This window comes from Dromiciops gliroides, chromosome 5 (genome assembly GCF_019393635.1).
Source record: "Dromiciops gliroides isolate mDroGli1 chromosome 5, mDroGli1.pri, whole genome shotgun sequence".
NCBI lineage: Eukaryota > Metazoa > Chordata > Mammalia > Microbiotheria > Microbiotheriidae > Dromiciops > Dromiciops gliroides.
In genome coordinates this window covers 278,619,931-278,640,426 of record NC_057865.1, presented here as the reverse complement: position 1 = coordinate 278,640,426, position 20,496 = coordinate 278,619,931, and positions in this window count along the sequence as shown.

Genomic DNA, 20,496 nt, shown 5'->3' with positions numbered 1-20,496 from the left:
TTAAGTAGCAGTTTGCTGGGGAAAGATCTGTGGCTTTTTGTAGCCCCCAGGCTCCACACAAGCAGCAGCCCCCAAAGTAAGTGTGATCTGAGGTTGCATTACGTGAGGCCCAGCTTCCAGGAAGAAGGATAGAATGGTGTCCCTGTACTCTGCCCTAGTCAGCACAGCTGGAATGCCGTGTGTCTAGTTTTTGTTGCTGAAGTTTAAGGACATTGGGAGAAAAGGCAAATCAGGATGGTGAAGGGCATTGGGTCCATGTCATATGAGGATTCTTTGATGGAAATGGGAATATTTAGCCTACAGAGGAGAAGACTCAGGGCAAAAATGATAGCCATCTTCATGTATTTGAAAGGCTGTCATGTGGAACAAGGCACAGGATTAAATCCATTCCTCTTGGCCTCTGAGGGTAGGACCAGGAATAATGGATGTAAGTTGCAAAATGGGAATGGCTAGAATTGCAAAGAGGCTAATTTGGGTTGGATGTTAAATCCAACTTTCCAACAATAAGAGCTGTCCTACAGTAGAATGGGTGACCTCGGAGGTCACATTGCCATCATTTAATATACAAGCCATTTCATGACCCTCATTTGGAAGAGGAAAAGGCCTCCATTTCATCCTATCATTATATTCCATCATTCTTTTCCACCAGCACTCTTCCTGGTCTCAAATTTTTATGTCATATTATGAGTAAATTAGTGAATGAAGATAGTAGGATAATGTCTGATGATCCCAATGATCCTGGCTCCTGAAGGGAGGAGTCACTATTGGATCAAATCTGCCAGGAAAATTGGAAAGCAGTCTGGTAGAAATAGTGATGGGATCAATATGCCACACCATGAACTACAGTAAACTCCAAATTGGATACGCTGGCTAAAGCAAAACACATTAAGGAGCAGGTAAGGAGATGCCTTTCACAGCCCAGGATCAGAGATGAGTTCTTGACCAAAAATAGATTGTGAAGAATATAGGACATGAAAATGATACAATTTTGATTACATGAAACTGAAAAGTATTTGCATACACACACAATCAATGCAGGAAAATTAGGAAGGAAAGAGTTAACAGGGGAAAAAAATCTTTGTAGCAAGTTTCTCAGATAAGTATCTAACATTCAAGCTATATGAACAAGAGCTATTCTCCAATAGATAATGGTCAAAGAATATGAGCAGGAAGATATGAAAAAATGCACCAAATACTAATCAGAGAAATGAAAATTAAATAACTGAGGTTTTACCTCATACCCATTAAATTGGCAAAGATGGGGGAAAAAAGTAAAATTATAATTGCTGGATAGGATTTGGGAAAACAGGCACACTAGTGAGTTGTTGGTGGAGCTGTGAATTATTATAGTCATTCTGGAAAGCAATTTGAAACTCTACCCAAAAAGTCACTACACTTGTGCATACCCCTTTATCTAGCAATATTTCTAGACTTATTCCCCAGTGAGATAAAAGAAAGAAGGAAATACTCATAAAAGAAAACATATTCACAGTTTCACATTTTGTTGTAGTAAAGCTCTGGAAACTAATGGGTGCTCATTAATGGGGGAATGGCTGAGCAAATGATGGCTTATAAATATAATCAATTATGATTTCTCCATAAGAAATAATGAAAAAGATGTATTCAAAGAAACCTGGAAAGGCATAAAATGAACTGATGCTGAATTGAGTTGAGCAGAACAATGTATATACTGATTACAACATTGTTAAGAAAAATTACTTAACTGTGATCAGTACAATCAACAACCACAGAACCACTGGTGAAATGTTTCCCACTAATTGACAGAGAGATGATGAATTAGAGATCCAGAATGAGATGTACTGTTTCAGACATAGCCAGATTTGTTTTGATGGACTATACTTACTGATTATAAGGGAGGGGTGAAAAGGAAGAGTGGGGGGGGGGGGGAGGGGGCGGTGATAGTGAGTCAGCAAAATAAGAAAAGAAGGATAAGCACATAAATGGGTCACTTAAAAAAACAACACAGGAGACTACATAAAACAGCTCAGATGGAAATTAAACAAGACGGTGTTGAAACCAATGTGTTAAATTTCATGTATACATTAAAGAAAAAAGGTTCAGGCCATATGTGGTGAAGATTCATGATGCAATCCTCCTTCTGTTCTTTCTATGTGAAAAATGTGTGTTTGTTGGTGTTTGCCAAATTTAGAATATTTTTTTAAAATTTAAATAAGTGAATTAGCAAAATTTATCTAAGAGATCATCTGGCCCAACCCTTTTATTTTACCAATGGAACAAGCCTGGAGAGAGAAAGTGATTTGCCCAAAGATGCACAGAACATAAGGAACAAAGCCAGGACTTAAATCCAAGGGCTCTCAGTTAATTACTTAGAGTTGTTGTTTCAGAAAACCAGTTGACATTTAATAGAAATGTAAAGGGGCCCTTTCTCCACTACTTGGAGCACACCCATTCACCAGTTCTGGTAGCAAGTAACCACAGGGAAGCACCTGACCCCATTGTTTGTTTATTTATTTGTTTGAATTGTTTGTTGTAAGTGACGACTCTCTCTCTGGGAGGAGGAGGGAAAGAAAGAGATGGAAAAGATTTATTAGGAAATAAAAGTGATATAAAACTAAAGGATAACGATAAAAAAAATTTCAAGTATACATCTAAAACTAATCTAGTCAAAACTAATATGAATTAGAAATCTCTTGGAATATGAAGATTTTTATGAAGAATATATAAATACATGAATATATATACATGTGTATACACATGGGGAAGAGAGAGAGAGAGAGAGAGAGAGCGAGCAGTGGGAAAAGGAAGATCTGAGTTCAGATTCAGACTCAGACACTTAGGAAATATGTGACCCTGGGTGAGGCACTTAACCCCTCTATCTTCTTCAGCTTTCTCATCTGTAATTATATATCTGTAATCTATAATCTACATATGTGACATACATTATTATATATAGTCTATAATAATAATTACAGGGTTGTAAGGATAAAATGTTTGTAAAATATTTTGCAAAATGTTTAGTAAACTGTAAAGCACTCTATAAATGCTGTTATGTAAACTATGAACTATACATATTTGCATATATGTATATGCATACATGTATGTGTATAATATATATTCACATCCACAAATACACATATATGACTACATAGAGGGATATATGTATATATGTGTATATAAATGTGTGTGTGTGCACACACAGATATAGATATGATGAGACCTTTTATATAGGGGACTCCAAATGAGAAAACTACTGATGTGGATAGATACCTACTCTGTTAACTTACAGTCTCAGTGAGCTTCCTGGGGCACTGAAGGTTAAGTGACTTACCCAGGGAAGTTTTCAAGTAAAGAACCCTCAGGATTCAACAAGTTCCTGTCCACAGGATAAAGCTACATGGTCTTTGATTCCATGCACTCAACACCATTTGAAGGAACTGAATTGGGTTACTCTGTCCTTGGTGGTACTAATCTCCCTGATTAATTCGCAGGAGGATCTGATCTGTGAGCTTTTTAAAGTTTCCTCAACAGTGGTGGTGAGTCTGCACCAAATCATTCCTATCCTTTGACCAAGAATGGAGGAGTATTTATGAAGCAATTAGGTGAACTATCCAATCAATCTGGGACCAACTGTCTCATTGGAGTGGTGGTCTTTATTGTGAGCATGGTGTTATTTCCTAAAACAGCATCACTGCTTTGCCCACATGGCACTCCATCTCCTAGGAATAAGTACAAGAAATCAATCTATTGATACATATGAATTAAGTGCCTACTATATGTCAGACTCTGTAGTTCCAGATGCTAGGTATATAAATACAAAAAATGAACCAATCCCTACTCCCAAGGAACTGACATTCCAATCAATGAGAAAAAAATGTTCATGGTGGGGATGGGGAGGGGGTAGAGGAGATGGAAGTCCTAACATAAAGCAAAGTAGATGATGCTTTAATCAAGAACTGATGGAATTGTACATCTTTGTATGTCTCCTAGCATTTTAATATGATACCAGGCTTCATTTGAATCAACTATCCCACCTGCTTTAGGTGTGGAGTGATGGAGTAGGGTGGGCAGGGGAGGAATGCTTACTTAACAGTTCATCAATGGGTCAGGCTCTGTAATGATATGATATTCTAATATGCTGACTTAACATACACATGTACACCAGCAGTGGTAGAACATTAGCTCTCTCTATAAAGGAGTTTCAGTCCAGGATTTCCTCTGACATCATTATCATCTCATTTGTTTAAAGTTCAGTGGTAAATGTGCTTTGTGCTAAATACAGCCGTGAGAAACGGATTACTTGGGTTGTACAAATGAGTGGTTCCCACACTTGTCAGGGAAGTGCAGAGGAAGCAGCTACATCTCTGGGTTTTCACAAACAGATTAAAAGCATTTTCATTCTTGTATCTTCTTAGAAACTCTTCAGTATGCTGATTCAGCTATACTTGTCCTCTGGACACCTGGCAGGGTATACTTCTAGGAATCTGAGGAGAACCTCAATGACCTTCCTCCTCTTCCTTCAGAGGCTCAACTCAGGGGTCACTCTTCCTGGAGCTTTCCCACATCCCCCCATGTTTGTCTTCTGTCTCTTCTGCTCTTAACACTCAAAGTAGTACATAATTCTCCATGTTCATGATGTACCTCCTCCAATAGAATGTAAGCTCCTTGAGGGTAGGGACCATTTGTCTTTTGTCTTTGTATGCTCAGCACTGAAGAAATAGGAACTTAAGTGGGAACTTAATGTTTGCTAGTGTGGGCAGAATAATAAATAATAAACATTTAAGATGCCTACTTAGTCATGGAAACAAATTCATGTCCAGGAAAATTGAGTCTGAGGAGAGAGAGAGAGAGAGAGAGAGAGAGAGAGAGAGAACCAGGGATTTCTTATACTGTTTCAGTCTATTGGTCTGGGGGAAAATAGAAAGAAATGAGGTTGGAGACAGGGCAGCTAGATAGCACAGTGGATAGAAATCCTGGCCTAGAGTCAGGAAGACTCCTCCTCCTTAGTTCAAATCTAGCCTCAGACACTAGCTGTGTGGCCCTGGACAAGTCCCTGTTTAACCCTGTTTGTCTCACAGTTTCCTCATTTGTCAAATGAGCTGGAGAAGGAAATGGCAAACCACTCCAGTATCTCTGCCCCAAAACCCCCAAATAGGTTCACAACTGAAAAACAACTAAATAACTCAACAACAAGAAGAAGGGGACTAAATAAAATTTTTGTAGCCATAATCATGGTGGAAACTTATTTTTATGGCTGGTGCTACTTAAGGAGCTAGAAATACCGTGATGTAAAACTCCATCAGAACTCAATTGTGTGTGCTTTCTCTCATGTCCTTTATGTCTTGGGAAAGCATGTGATGCAGAGCAAGAGTGTTAGACTTAGAAGCAAAGGAGCTGGAATCCAATTCTGACCCTGCTGCCTCCTTAACTTGTAGAAGCCTTGGGAAGTCCGTTCACATCCTTGAGGCTAGGCTTCCTCCTCTGTAAAGTGGAGCAGTTTAGAGTAGACAGTGTTGGAGGATCTTCCGGCTCAAAATCAATGGTCCTACAGCTCTGTGATTCCCAGTGAATGCAGGTAATAAAAGGTCTGCCTGTGCTGGTCAGCCTCCTGAGTCCTGCTCTTGTTCAAGAGGCTCTTCCAGGCTCCAAGGTCGTGGTTACTGGGATCACATCTAGTAGAACGCCAGCTACATACCTCCGGAAGTTCCTGCTTAGAGCAAGTTGGTGAGCTTTCGTGCGCCATTTTTAAAGTGCTGTAAGAAAGCCAGTGTTTAAATATGAAACAGCAAAAAGTCAATGCTGGGGGCGGGGGCATGCATCAGAGCCCCTGACTCTGCGAGATAACTATGGAAACTATTGCTTTTTGTCTCCCAGCCTCCTCTGGGGACATGCACCCGGAGAACAAGGGAATGGAGTAGTTTTAACTCCATCATCTAAATTCTCAACTGTGGTGGCCTGGAGTTGTTTTCTCTTCTCAATTCAACTCAATTCAACAAACATTTATTTGGCACCTGCTAAATACAAGGCACTAGAGTAGGTACTGGAACAAAGGACAAAAACTGAACAGCTCCTGACCTCAGGGAGCTTACTTCACACAATCCTATAGAAAGAGAAATATGATACAAAATAATTTGAAGAGGAAAATGGCACAAAGAGCTGAGAGGGGTCAGGGCAGGAGGATCTGGTGAAGGGTTCAGAGAGGACATGGCTCCTGAGCTATACCTTAAAAGAAATAAGGATTCTGAAAGGTAAAGAAGATGGACAATATATTGGGTGGATGCACAGAGGAAGGGGATGGCATGTCGAGTCTGGGGAGCATCTTGTAGGCTGGAAAACAGAGTGTTGTCACGGGAAGGAAGGTTGGAACCAAATTGTTGAGGACCTTGAGTGGTTTGTATTTTGTTCTAGATCAGGAGTTCTTAAACTTTGTTGTGTCATAGACAAACCCTTTTGGCAGTCTGGGGGAGCCTACACATCCTTTCTCAGAATAATGTTGGGGGTTTTTTAAGTGGTTTAAAAAATACATAGGATTGGGGGCAGCCAGGTGGCCCAGTGGATAAAGCACCAACCCTGGATTCAGGAGAACCTGAGTTCAAATCTGGCCTCAGACACTTTACACTTACTAGATGTGTGACCCTGGGGAAGTCACTTAACCCTCATTGTTCTGCCAAAAAACATTTTTTAAATACATAGAATTACAAAGGAAATGGATTATATTGAAATAATTATCAATATTATATATGTGCATATAGATGTGTGCACATCTATCTATCTATCTATCTATCTATCTATCTATCTATCTATCTATCTATCTATCTATGTAACTATCTATCAGTGCACAAACTCCAAGTTAAGAACTCCAGTTCTAAATGCAATTGAAAGCTATAAAAGATTTTTGAGTAAGGAAGTAACAGTTTCATATCTGTGCCTCTGAAATATTATTTTAGAAGTTATGTAAAGAGTAGAGTGGAGGGGGCGGCTAGGTGGCGCAGTGGATAAAGCACCGGGCCTGGATTCAGGAGGACCTGAGTTCAAATCCGGTCTCAGACACTTGACACTTACCATCTGTGTGACCCTGGGCAAGTCACTTAACCCCCATTGCCCCGCAAAAAAAAAAAAAGAGTAGAGTGGAGACAAGGAGATCAATTATTATAGTCATCTAGGTGAAATGATAGCCAAAGTCTTCCTTTATTTAACTACTGGATTTTAGTATCATCACTATCATCATAAATTAACATATTAAAACCCTTCCTATGCCCCCCCACCTGATTTCTGCTATATAAGATATGTCTAGCGCACTCCTGTTTCCCAGGGCACTGCATCCAGAAAGAACACTAGAATTGTTGGGAAGGGGACCTTTTCAGAAACAACCTTGATTTAAAAAAAAGTAAAAGCCATCAATAAAATGTAGTTTTTCAAATAGCATAAAATAAAGTTACCTAAAGCTGTGAGGGAAAAAAGAGATTGGACTGGATAACCTCTAAATTTCTAAGGATTTCTAAGGATTATAACCTATAATCCCATGAATGGCTTAAATAAAATCTGTTCAAGATAACCCTCTGCATTTCTTTTATTTCTGGGAGACTAGCATTTCTGGAAGAAAAGAAAAAATTGGTAATTTTCCTTTGAGAATACCAATAGGTAAAAGTGATTAGAAAATTGAACAAATGTATATACCTGTGTTTCAATTAGTTGTTTCATTTTTTTACCAAATTAAAAAAAATATCATTCTCCCTTCACCCCTCCCCCACTGAACTTTGTTTCATCAGTGTTCCAATTTCTAACACTTTTTCCCGCTCGAAATGTTTTGTGTTGTTTTTTTTTCATTTGAAAAAGTGGAAAGGGGGCAGCTAGGTGGCACAGTGGATAGAGCACCGGCCCTGGAGTCAGGAGTGCCTGGGTTCAAATCCTGCCTCAGACACTTAACACTTACTAGCTGTGTGACCCTGGGCAAGTCACTTAACCCCAATTGCCTCACTAAAAAAAAAAAAAGTAGAAAGAACACTGGTTCTAGAGTTAAAGAAGCCTGGATCGAAACCTCAGTTCTGACATTTCTGTCTGGGCATCCTTGGGCAAGCCACTTCACATCTCTAGGAGAAACTCCCTAACAATCAGAAACACCCCAAAGTGAAAGTATCTGCCCCGATGGTGGGGGGATCCCTGCCCCTTGGGGTCTTTAGGCCAACATTGGGTGTCTTCTTGTTGGGTATATCATAGAGAGGACCCTCTTGTAGGTATACCTAAGAGCAGATGACCTCTGAGGCCCCCTCCAGTTTTTTTGTTTTGTTTTGTTTTGTTTTTTAGTGAGGCAATTGGGGTTAAGTGACTTGCCCAGGGTCACACAGCTAGTAAGTGTTAAGTGTCTGAGGCCAGATTTGAACTCAGGTCCTCCTGACTCCAGGGCTGGTGCTCTATCCACTGTGCCACCTAGCTGCCCCAGCCCCTTCCAATTTTGAAAGTCTGTGACTGTTTTTCTGAGATTCCTCATCTGTAAAATGAAGGTGTTGGAACATGGTCTATAAGGTCCCTTGTGTCTTGTGGGGAAGTATTAGTTATTAATTCTGAACACAGAACCTTCGTAAAAAGGAGCCTACATGGAGAGCTGGAAGGGACTTCTGAGGCCATATAATCCAACTTCCTCATTTTAAAGATGAGGAATTGAAGCTTGGGAGGATCAAGTGACTTGCACCCTGGGCCTCTGAAGAGAGAGCTCGTTGTCTTTGCTCTATTCCATGCTGCTCTTGAAATAATGATGGTGGTGATGTCAAGAACAGCAATAATAATAATGATTGGCATTTAACGGGTAGTTAAATTGTACTTACTATGTGCAGGGCACTGCCACAAGCACTTTAAAAAACAACAACAAACAAGTATTATTTCATTTGATCTCCCACAACACCCTGGGAGATTGGTGCTATTATTACCCACATTTTAGAGTTGGAGAAACTATGACAAACAGAAGTGAAGTAACTTGCCCAAGGTCACACAGCTAGCAGATGTCTGAAGCCAAATCTGAACTCAGGTCTTCCTGAGCCCAGCACTCAACTGCACCACCTTAAAATATTTGTAGTCTTGAAAGAACCACGTGCCAGATAACCGGCTAGGGTCTCTATAAAGTAGGGAATGTTGGAGGAGGGGCCTTGAATATTCTTAAGAAAGAGGCTAAGTGGTAAGCAAATAAACCTTTGTTGGGATAATCTAAAAGTGTGTTAGTGGCTTAAGAGCAAGATGGGGTGAGAGGAGGGAGACTATAGAAGAGCAGTGGTTTTTCTGAAGTCCGCCATTTCCTAACCACTCAGCAATGGTCTCTTTATCTCTCTGTTGACAAAATGTCACTGATCCAAAAGGGGGATTTCCATTTCCCACGTTTTGCTTCAATTTGCAAAGAAACCTAGGCCTGGAAAGTCAGAAAATTCTTGGTCCTGCCTACCAACTCTTCAGAACAGATGGAGATCTACGTTCCCATTCTTTTTCTTCAAAACCTCTAGGGAAGGGGAAGTCATGACCCTTCTTTAGAAGTCTGGGCCAGTGAGCTTTATCTTCATAAAAGGGTCTAGCTTTAAAGCTCCCAACCAAGAGGAGCAGCCACAGTAGATCATGTTTATAGGGCATTGTGTCGACACTTGCCAAAGTATTTCTGGAATATACTCCCAGGATCAGTTTAGCAGCAACAAACGGATGACTTGGCCGTTCCTTACTCTCTTCTATTTTTGTTATTGAAAATAAATTTGCTACATCGCCAAATTCAAACTCTGTGTGTACATAGATATGGAATTGAAAGGACTCCAATAAGCTCATGGTTCATGAGAGTTACATCCCCATATAACTTAGCCCCACTATCACAGAAATCATCCATGGTGAGAAAAACAAATCCACAGTCATTCAATGGAGCCTTTTACAATGAGGGAATTTAGAGGAAGTGTCATGGACAGTGTCCTGGATGTGGATAGAGTCTTATTACTGAACCCGAGTCTCAGTTACCTCATCTGCAGAATGGGGGCAATAATAGCACAAAGGATGGATGATGAATGAAAAGTACTTTGAAAACCTTAATTTTTACAAATGTGAATTATTATTAATGTAAGAAAATATATGGGGCAGCTAGGTGGTGCAATGAATAAAGTACTGGCCCTGGATGCAGGAGGACCTGAGTTCAATCAAATCTGGCCTCAGACAGTTGACACTTACTAGCTGTGTGACCCTGGGCAATTCACTTAACCCTCAAAAAAAAAAAAGAATAATAGGACAAATAATTAAGGAAATGTGGGTTCTTGTCATAACTCTAACCCAGCCTTTTGAACACCACTCCTCATATGTTACAGCTGAAATGCTGGAATTCAAGTCAGTCAAATTTATTAAACATCTATTGAAAGTTTATCATTGGGGGCAGCTAGGTAAGCAGTGAATAAAGCACCGGTCCTGGATTCAGGAGTACCTGAGTTCAAGTCCAGCCTCAGACACTTGACACTTACTGGCTGTGTGACCCTGGGCAAGTCACTTAACCTCCATTGCCCCACAAAAAACCCCAAAACCAAAAAACAACAAAAAAGAAAGTTTATCATTTGCAAGGAAGATACAAAGAAACAGGCCAGACCTTAAGGCAATCACACTTTTGGTTCCTTTCTTCAGGGTGAAAGTGAGAGGGATGAAGTGTCCTGAGAGCTGCTGTGAGAGAAGGGACATTTCTGACTGGGGTAATCCGGGAGCATTTCCTAGAGGAGGTGGTACTTGAGAGAGGCCTTGAGGCTTGTTCATTTTTTGATTTTGTAATTTTGTGATTTGTAATGAGAAAACTTAGTGTGACAAGTGCTTCAGAAACAAGACGGATCTTCCACTAGATGGAATTTGAGAGGTGCCAAAAAAGCCTTAACCAAAATGTCTCCCAAACAGAACCTTAAATCCCCTCATTAGTCACCCCTCTGGGTTAATCTACGAAGGGCTCTGTTACAATGCAAATGCGTTATCTGAGAGAATTAGCAACTTATCAACTTGTATCATCCTTTAACTGCTCTACAGGAATAACTTTATCCCATTAGCCAGACTACCCAGCAGGGCTCAGACCAAAGAAAAGGTACAAGATAGGTATATTCAGATGGAGGAGTGTAACTGGGCTGGGAAGTTCTGGGCATGAGCTGCTGTCCAGGGTGGCCCACCTATCAAAGTAATAGGAGGGGAACCCTGAGCAGCCAGGGGACAATGAGATGACACTGAGTGTGTACAAAGGGTTGGAAAAAAACCCAAATATATATTTCACCACAATTTTTCTAAGGGCCATTCTTGATAAAATGTACTATGTGCACAGACTACCAATAAGATCCTTTCTTCAGGGTACTATATTATAGAAGACAATGTTGATAAAGATTTTTGGAATACACAAAGGCAAGTATTTCATTTGACCCACATAATAATTCAATAGAAAAAAAAAAGGAGTTTTTATGTGGAGAAAAAATACTATAAGCAAGAGACAAGGGATGGTATTTTATTTTGCTATGAATGGAGAGTTTTTGATGACTTATAAGAATTTTGTAACATCTGTGTACTGCAGATAATTGACAAATATCTAAAAGAATAAGAAAAATTAGTCTAAAACCAAATTCATGTGACATTAATTCCCACGTGGGGACCAATGAAAAAGCCAACGCAAAACTGTAAAATAACTTAGAAAAATTTACATGACTAAGCAAAACTTATATTAACAAACCAGTTCTTCTTTTTCTAAAGGACTTGAAACTTGCTAACCTAATAGTCGCAATTTTCTCATGCCCATAACACCATTTTCACATCCCACATTTTGCCAGTGTGGTATTTCCTTCCTTATTGCTTAAAAGATTGTCAGATATTTTGAAAGGGGGAAAAAAGTCAATAATTATGAATGCACACAAAATAACCTTCAAAATATTCTTATATGACATTAAGAATTAACATTAAAAATTCTCATTTCCTAGGGTACTTTAAGGTTTAAAAAGTGCCTTTCTCACCACAACCCTATAAGTAATGTAAAGATTATTATACCCATTTTGCAGATAAGGAAATTGAGGCTCACAGGGGAGAAATGACTTATCCAGGGACAGATCAACTAGTAAGTACCTGAGTTGGGAGTCCATTCCTGATCTCTCTTTATTCCCTTTTTGTTCAGTACAATTTACACATTTCCCAACTACTTATTATGGCTCAGAAACACTTCTGTGTGTTTGGAGGAGAGGAGAGAAAGAAAGTTCAGGTAACGTGTTCTAGGAAAGATTTATATTTGTATTAAAAATACATCTGGGGGCAGCTAGGTGGTGCAGTGGATAAAGCACTGGCCTTGGATTCAGGAGGACCTGAGTTCAAATCCGGCCTCAGACACTTGACACTTAACTAGCTGTGTGACCCTGGGCAAGTCACTTAACCCTCAGTACCCTGCCCCCCCCCCAAAAAAGGAAAAAAAAATACATCCATTTTCTCATCCTTTACTTGAAGTGATTAGTTTTTGCCTGATGTAATGGGAATTTCTCTCAAGTGTTAGGGTCACATATTAGTTCCAAAGGATTCAACGAAAACATGAAGAAATATGTCTTATAAAAGTCTATCTCCTTCAATTTGATGGGTAAAAAAGGCAGGCCTAGCAAGTTTCAATCACTTGCCCAAGTGAATTCACTTGTCTATGACAGAGTTAAGAGTAAAGCCCATTTTTTGAGAAACCTCATGCAGCTCTAATTCCATTATACAATGTTGCTTCAAAAAACAACTACTAGTGATAAACTTTCATCTAAAAGGCAAAATTAGCATGACATGCTCTAAATATTTTACAAGTTTCAGATGAACAGACAGTGTTCATTCTAATCCTTGGGGAAAATAATTTGGATTGGATTCAATTCAATAAGTATTTATTCATGTCAGACTTCTCTGCCATGCTGTAATTAGGTACAAAGAAAGTGTAGGATATAGTCTGATCTTGAGCAGTTTAGTTTTGTCAGGAATATCTTCCAAATGGTAATAAAACATGACTAAGTAAGATGTGCTCAAAGACCAATATGTATGGTATAGGCAGTGAGTTTTGGGAATGCCAAGAAGGGGGAAAAACCTTAGTGTTTTCTGGTTGTCTTCCAATGTTTTTACAAATAGCATAGTTCATTACTCAAAAAAATTTAATAAGTTGTGTCTACCAATACAATAAATTAATCTATATTTATTAATTACCCAATAAGTGTCAGGCACTATGCTAGGCATTGGGGATACAAGAACAACAACAACAAAAAAAACCCAGTTCCTGTCCTCAATGAGCTTACATTCTATAGGGGATATAACATGTAACCAAAGCTTATACAAAATCAATCATCAGTCAAAAAGCTCATACAAAGCACCTAAAATGTGCTAGGCCCTGTGCTCAGTGATGAGAAAACAAGGAAAGGCAAGACCCAGGCCTTTCTTTTCAGGAACTCACAAACTAATCAGGAAAACAACATGCAAACATCTATGTACAAACATGACTTACTAGAAGTTAAATTGGAGAAAATACCAGAGGGAAGGCATCAAGATTAAGGAGGACTGAGAAAGACTTCTTAACAGAAGAAGGTAGGAATCTGAGACTAGAAGGATGCCAGGGAAGCTAAAAGATGTAGATGAGGAAGCAAAGAATTGCAGGCATCGAGAAAGCCAGTAAAAATGCTCAAGGCAACAAGGAGGCCAGTGTCCAGCAAGGAGGCCAGTGTCACTGGATCACAGTTTATGTGGAGGAAAGCAAGGTATAAGACCAGATAGATAGGAAGGGGCCAGTTTTTATGAAGGGCTTTAAAAACTAAACAGAGGATTTTATATTTGATCCTGCAAGTAATAGGGAACCACTGGAGGTTATCAAATAAGGACATAATATAGCGAGATCTGCATTTTAGGAAGATCCATTTTACAGCTGAGTGAAGGATGAACTGGAGTGAAGAAAAAATGTGAGGTAGAGAAACCAACCAGGCAATTGCAATAGTCCAGGTATAAGATGGGCCTGGACCAGGGCAATGGCAGTATCTATAGGAGGGGGCATATATAGGATATGTTACAAAGCACTTGAAAAAAAAAACACACCAAAGTGTTTGACAACTGATTGGATATGGGAGGTGAGAGAGAAGGAGAAATCAAGGATTACCCCCCCTCCCAGTTGAATGCCTGGGTGACTGGGAGGATGGTGGTGCCCTAGATAGGAACAGGGAAGTTAAGAGGTAAAAGGGAGGAATGAATTCAGTTTAAGATGTCTCTGGAGGGTTGGCAAGAAGAGGTAAGCTGGGGAAGGACCAGTGTACTCCAGTCTCAAGGTGCCCAACATCGTGGTGATTTTGTACTGGGAAGTCCTCAATGTCTTTGTTCACTCCTTCACCCCCAAAAAAGTCCCAATGGGGTGTTACATCACCATGCAAGTGCCTTGTGCAATTTGCTGCTATCTCTTTGGGCTGATTGCTATTCTGGCCCAGCTCAACCCTCTTTCTGGACCACAATTAAAAAATGAAACTCTCCGGTATCTCAAGTATCATGGGTCCTGTGCATTTTTTTTTTTTTGTCATCTAAGGAAAGAATATAACTCCTCTAGACATGAAAATACTTCCATACAAAGACTGCCTTAACTCTTCTGTTTAGTGACCAGCTGTCTTAAACATTTACACTATACTTGAATTTTTACCTTATTTTAAACAACATTTTGTTACACTCTTTTAAATAATTTCTTTGCCAAACTATGTGCCTACTTTACCTAAAGTACGAGCCAAACACATTAAAGTATGTGAGCTCTTCTGGTGCAGAAGTATGTGACTTTAAGTGAGATGTATTATTTTCTTCCCATATTCACCTCTAAGGGCTTGAGGATGGTTTTGCCTTTCCCCCTCCCCCTTTCACCACATTTAAAACAAATTCTTTATTTCAGACTCCTGCAGCAGCATGAAAGGTTACTGCTTTGTTAATCATCAAAAGACCACAGGAAGAACTTGTCCTGAAAGTGTTGCAGCCGTAACAAACTATATTTCCCCAAAAATTTAAAATTAAATTTCTATCTCCCTTTGGAACAAATATTTTTTCTGCTTTCTATAGAAAATAAAATAAAAACAAAAGATGTCCGTGGAACATCGAACTTAAGAAGTCCAATAGGCATTTGGAAATGTTAGACTGGAGAGTAAGAGAGGGGTCTGGACTAGACCATTAGATCTGAGAATCATCTGCATAGAGATTATAATTGAATACATGGGAACTGATGAGATCACCAAAAGAAATAACATAGAGAAAGAAGAAAAGAGAGTCCAGGAAAAAGCCTTGGACACCCATCATTAGTGGGCATGGCCTGGAAGGAGGTCCAGCAGAGGAGACTGAGAAGCGATTTAACAGGTAGAAGGAGAAGCAGGAGAGAGCAGTGTTATGAATATCTAGAGGGAAGAGAGTGTCAGTGTCAAAGGATGCAGAGAGGTAAATAAGAGGAAGACTGAGAAAAGACCATTCATTTTGGCAGTCAGATCATTGATAGCATTGGAGGAAAGTTTCAGTTGAATGAAAGAGGTCAGATGCCAGCCTGAAGAGAATTCAGAAGAGTGAGCAGAAAGTAGAGAAGAACAGAGCGCCTATCACACAGGGTAATTTTGTGGAAAGGCATAAGTAGCTGGGAAGATCAAGGCAGTGTTCAGCGGCACGAGGATCTCCCAAACCTTCTGAACAGATGGTTCATTTGAATGGATGAGCTGCAATGAATAAACATAGCGCTAAGACCTGGACCGTATTCTTCTGCTGGACACTCCAGTGTCTTTGTTGCCTTCAGAGCCCTGCTCTAAGAAGCTGGGAGCTATAAAACTTTCTCCTTTAAGCATAAGCTCTTCTTGGTGGGGAACAGCACAGCGAAAGCTCGTTCAGGGGAAGCTGCAGGCAGGACTGAGCTCACATTCCCAGGTATAAAAACTGGGCAAACCCACAGAAGGTTCAGTAAGGCAAATTCCCTTGGATTCTGTTCAAGTCAAGTGAGGACTTTCTAGTAATAACTTAGAATTGGGGCACATGCATGCATGCCTTCCCTGCATAATTTTTTGTCTTTCAGTTAGGCCTCCACAGAGTCTAATGGCACCAAATTTACTCCCCTTCTCCTCCTGCTTCTTCCCTGGGGGCCAGAGGTAAATATCCCAGCTTCCATCTAGGTAAAAGCTTTCTCACATTCCTTATTTTCACAAGGGGTTATCTTCTTTCTTGGTACCATATGCCTCCTTCCTAAACTCTTACTTGTGGTAGTAACCAATACTGAGGATGCCTGATTGAGACACAGCACTCTGTAATGATTCAATTTCGTCATTGCCATTGTAGATCTTAGCCATGTCCTTGGACTCTGGAGGGAGTAGAGAGATCTGCTGGGATCCCGAGAAAGATAGCTGAAGGTCCTTTAATATCTGTTGAGACCTAAGCATGAGGTATATTCTCAAGGGAAAACCTTTAATGGGGACAAAGTTTTGAATTATTTGGGAGAAGTAACCTAATATTTAACTTTATCAAATATCATATTGAAATTCACAGGATTTCCCAATCTTTTAATCTAGTAAGCCTGTCAGAAAAGGAAATTAAGTTAGATTGGCATGACTTGTTCTTATGAACTCATGCTGGCTCACAAACTATTCCTTTAATAATCTGTCCTAGAATTTTATCAGAAACTGAATCAAACCTTACATTCTGAAGAATCTATATAAAACCAGAGTATAGGATTCTGGATCTTGGGTTACACCAAGAATTTATAGACAACAACTAACAACTATCAGCATCTATGAGGTTCTTGCTCCTTCCTGGCACAGTTGTATGCCTTTCAATTTGGGGGTTCTCAGAGTCTAACAATAGGTTTCACTGAGAGAACAAAGAACTGGTATTAAAGCCACAGCTGATTCTTATGAGAAAACAGGGAACATATCTAAGATATTGATGTGGTTGAAGAGAGTTTTAAAAAGACAGGGATAGAAGTGAGGCCATGTAAGTAAGGACAAATACAGCACCCTGTAATGACTCAATTTGGTCATGGCCATTGTAGATCTGAGCCACGTCCTTGGACTCTGGAGGGATCAGAGAGATCTGCTGATTTCTTGATTCTATAAAGTTGATCTCTTGAACCCAAGTGTACAGCTGGACATTTCACCCTATTAGATTTCATCTTACTCAATCTTGCCCAATGCTATACCCTATCTGATTCTCTATGAACCTTGATTCTGTCACTTAGTGTGCTGGTTATTTATTTCAGTTTTGTGTCATCTTCAGATTTACTAAATGGGCCTTCTATGTCTTTGTTCAAGTATTAATAAAAGGAAGGTTGGAAAGAGTTCTGATCTGGAGTCAGAGAACCTTGGCTTGAAACCCAATTTGGCTACTTATTACCTGTGTGATCTTGACCAAATCAGAATCTCTCTAGGCCTCAGTTTCTTCATTTATAAAAGGAGAGGGCTCTATTAGAGGGCCCTAAAAATAGTGCCCAAAAGGCTAAAGTCTGGTGTGAGTGGAATTCTATGGACAATAAAACATGGAGGGGGGTGGTTCTCTGGTAATATGCCCCAGAGCTCTGCCCCAGCCCTGTGATGTTCAGCATCTTAATCAGTGTTTTGAAAGAAGACATAGTTAGCATGCTTGTCAAATTCACCAATGATACAAAGCTGGAAGAGATAGATGACATACCATACAACAGAACTCTCATCCAAAAAGATCTTATTAACTTGTATAAACTGATTTGGAGTAAAGTGAATACAACCAGGGGAATAATTTATGCAATATGACCAATACTGTAAAGATAATCAACTCTGAAAGACTTAATAACTTTGAGCAACACAATGACCAACCACAATTCTAATGGTCTCATGATGGATGAAACATGCTATTCGCCATCAGATAGAGAGCAGATGGATTCAGAGGGGTGTCTGAAACATATTTTCTTTTCTTTCTTTTTTTGCACATGGCTGACATAGGAATTTGTTTTACATGACTATACATGTTTGTAATGGGCTTTGTTTTTCTTGCCTTCTCAATGAGTGAAGGAGGAGAGGGCAGGGAGAGAATTTAAAATGAAAATAAAATAAAATTGTATTTTAAAAAATTAGGCTGGGCTGACACCTTATACTAAAATAAGGTCAAAATGAATACACGATTTAGACATAAGAGGTGATACCATAGGTAAATTAGGAGAGAAAGGAATAGTCTACCTATCAGATCTTTGGAAAGGAAAACAGTTTATGACCAAACAAGAGATAGAGTATATTATAAAATGCAAATGGATGATTTTGATTATATTAAATTTAAAAAATTTTGTACAAACAGAAGCAATGCATCCAAAATTAGAAGGGAGGCAGAAAGCTGGGAAACAATTTTTGAGGCCAGTACTTCTGATAAAGGCCTCATCTCTAAAAATATATAGGGAACTAAATCAAATTTATAAGAATCCAAGTCATTCCCCAATTGAGAAATGGTCAAAGGATATGAACAGGCAGTTTTCTGATGAAGAAACCAAAGCTATCTATTCCCATATGAAAAAATGCTCTAATCTCTAATGATTAGAGAGATGCAAATTAAAACAACTCTGAGGTACCACCTGACACCTATCAGATTGGCTAAAATGACAAAAAAAGAAGATGATAAATGTTGGAGAAGCTGTGGGGAAATTGGAACACTAATGCATTGTTGGTGGAGCTGTGAACTGATCCAACCATTCTGGAGAGCAATTTGGAATTATGCCCAAAGGGCAATAAAGCTGTGCATACCCTTTGACCCAGCAATTCCACTTTTAGGTCTTTTTCCCAAAGAAATCATGGAAAGGGGAAAGGGACCCACATGTACAAAAATATTTATAGCTTCTCTTTACGTGGTAGCAAGGAATTGGAAGTTGAGGGGGTGCCCATCAATTGGGGAATGGCTGGACAAGTTGTGGTATATGAATGCAATGGAATATTATTGTGCTGTAAGAAATGATGAGCAGGGGCAGCTAGGTGGCGCAGTGGATAGAGCACCGGCCCTGGAGTCAGGAGGACCTGAGTTCAAATCCGACCTCAGACACTTAACACTTACTAGCTGTGTGACCCCGGGCAAGTCACTTAACCCCAATTGCCTCACTAAAAAAAAAAGAAAAAAGAAAAGAAATGAGCAGGAGGAGTTCAGAGATACCTGGAGGGTCTTACGTGAGCTGATGATGAGTGAGATGAGCAGAACCAGAAGAACATTGTACATAGTATCATCAACATTGAGTGTTGAACTAATGTGATGGACTAGATTCTTCTCACCAATGCAATGGTACAGAAGAGTTCCAGGGAACTCATGATAGAAGAGGATCTCCAAATCCAGGGGAAAAAAAAAAAAGAACTGTGGAGTATAGATGCTGATTGAACCATACTATTTCTTTTGGTTTTGGTGCTGTTGTTTTTTGTTTTTTTTTTTCTATTTTGAGGTTTTGCATCATTGCTCTGATTTTTTCTCTTATAACAGGATTAATGTAGAAATAGGATTAATGTTATTATGTGTATATATATGTGTGTATATCTGTATCTATATAGATATATAGATAAAACCTATATCAGATTACCAGCTGTCTAGGGGAGGGGGGAGGGAGGGAAGGGAGGGAGAAAAATCTGAAATTGCAAAGCTTGTATAAACAAAAGTTGAGAACTATCTTTTCATGTAACAGAAAAAGTAAAATACCTTATATGTAAAAAAAAAAAATTAGGCTGGGGGCAGCTAGGTGGTAGTGGATAAGTCACCAACCCTGGAGTCAGGAGTACCTGAGTTCAAATCCGGCCTCAGACACTTGACACTTACTAGCTGTATGATCCTGGGCAAGTCACTTAACCCCCATTGTCCTGCAAAAAAAAAAAAATTAGGCTGGAATGGTCAGCAGAAGTTTTTAAGAACAGAGATAAATGTATAGCCTAGCACTTCAGAAAACAACTATGTAAATATAGTAAGAGGGAAACATGACCAGAAAATAAAACATGTAAAAACTATGTATAAGGATCAGTTAAGACATCCCTTCTTGGGGGCAGCTAGGTGGTGTGGTGGATAAAGCACTGGCTCTGGATTCAGGAGGACCTGAGTTCAAATCCGGCCTCAGACACTTGACACTAGCTATGTGACCCTGGGCAAGTCACTTAACCCCCACTGCCCCGCAAAGAGAGAGAGAGAGAGAGAGAGAGAGAGAGAGAGAGAGAGAGAGAGAGAGATCCCTTCTTACCCTGTGATTCTTTAACTATGCATCTACCTTAGCTTTCAGTACAGAGCATAGGTACTTAATATTTGTTAAATCAATAAATGAGGGGCAGCTAGGTGGCACAGTGGATAGAGCACCGGCCCTGGAGTCAGGAGTACCTGAGTTCAAATCCGGCCTCAGACACTTGACACTTACTAGCTGTATGATCCTGGGCAAGTCACTTAACCCCCATTGTCCTGCAAAAAAAAAAAAAATTAGGCTGGAATGGTCAGCAGAAGTTTTTAAGAACAGAGATAAATGTATAGCCTAGCACTTCAGAAAACAACTACGTAAATATAGTAAGAGGGAAACATGACCAGAAAATA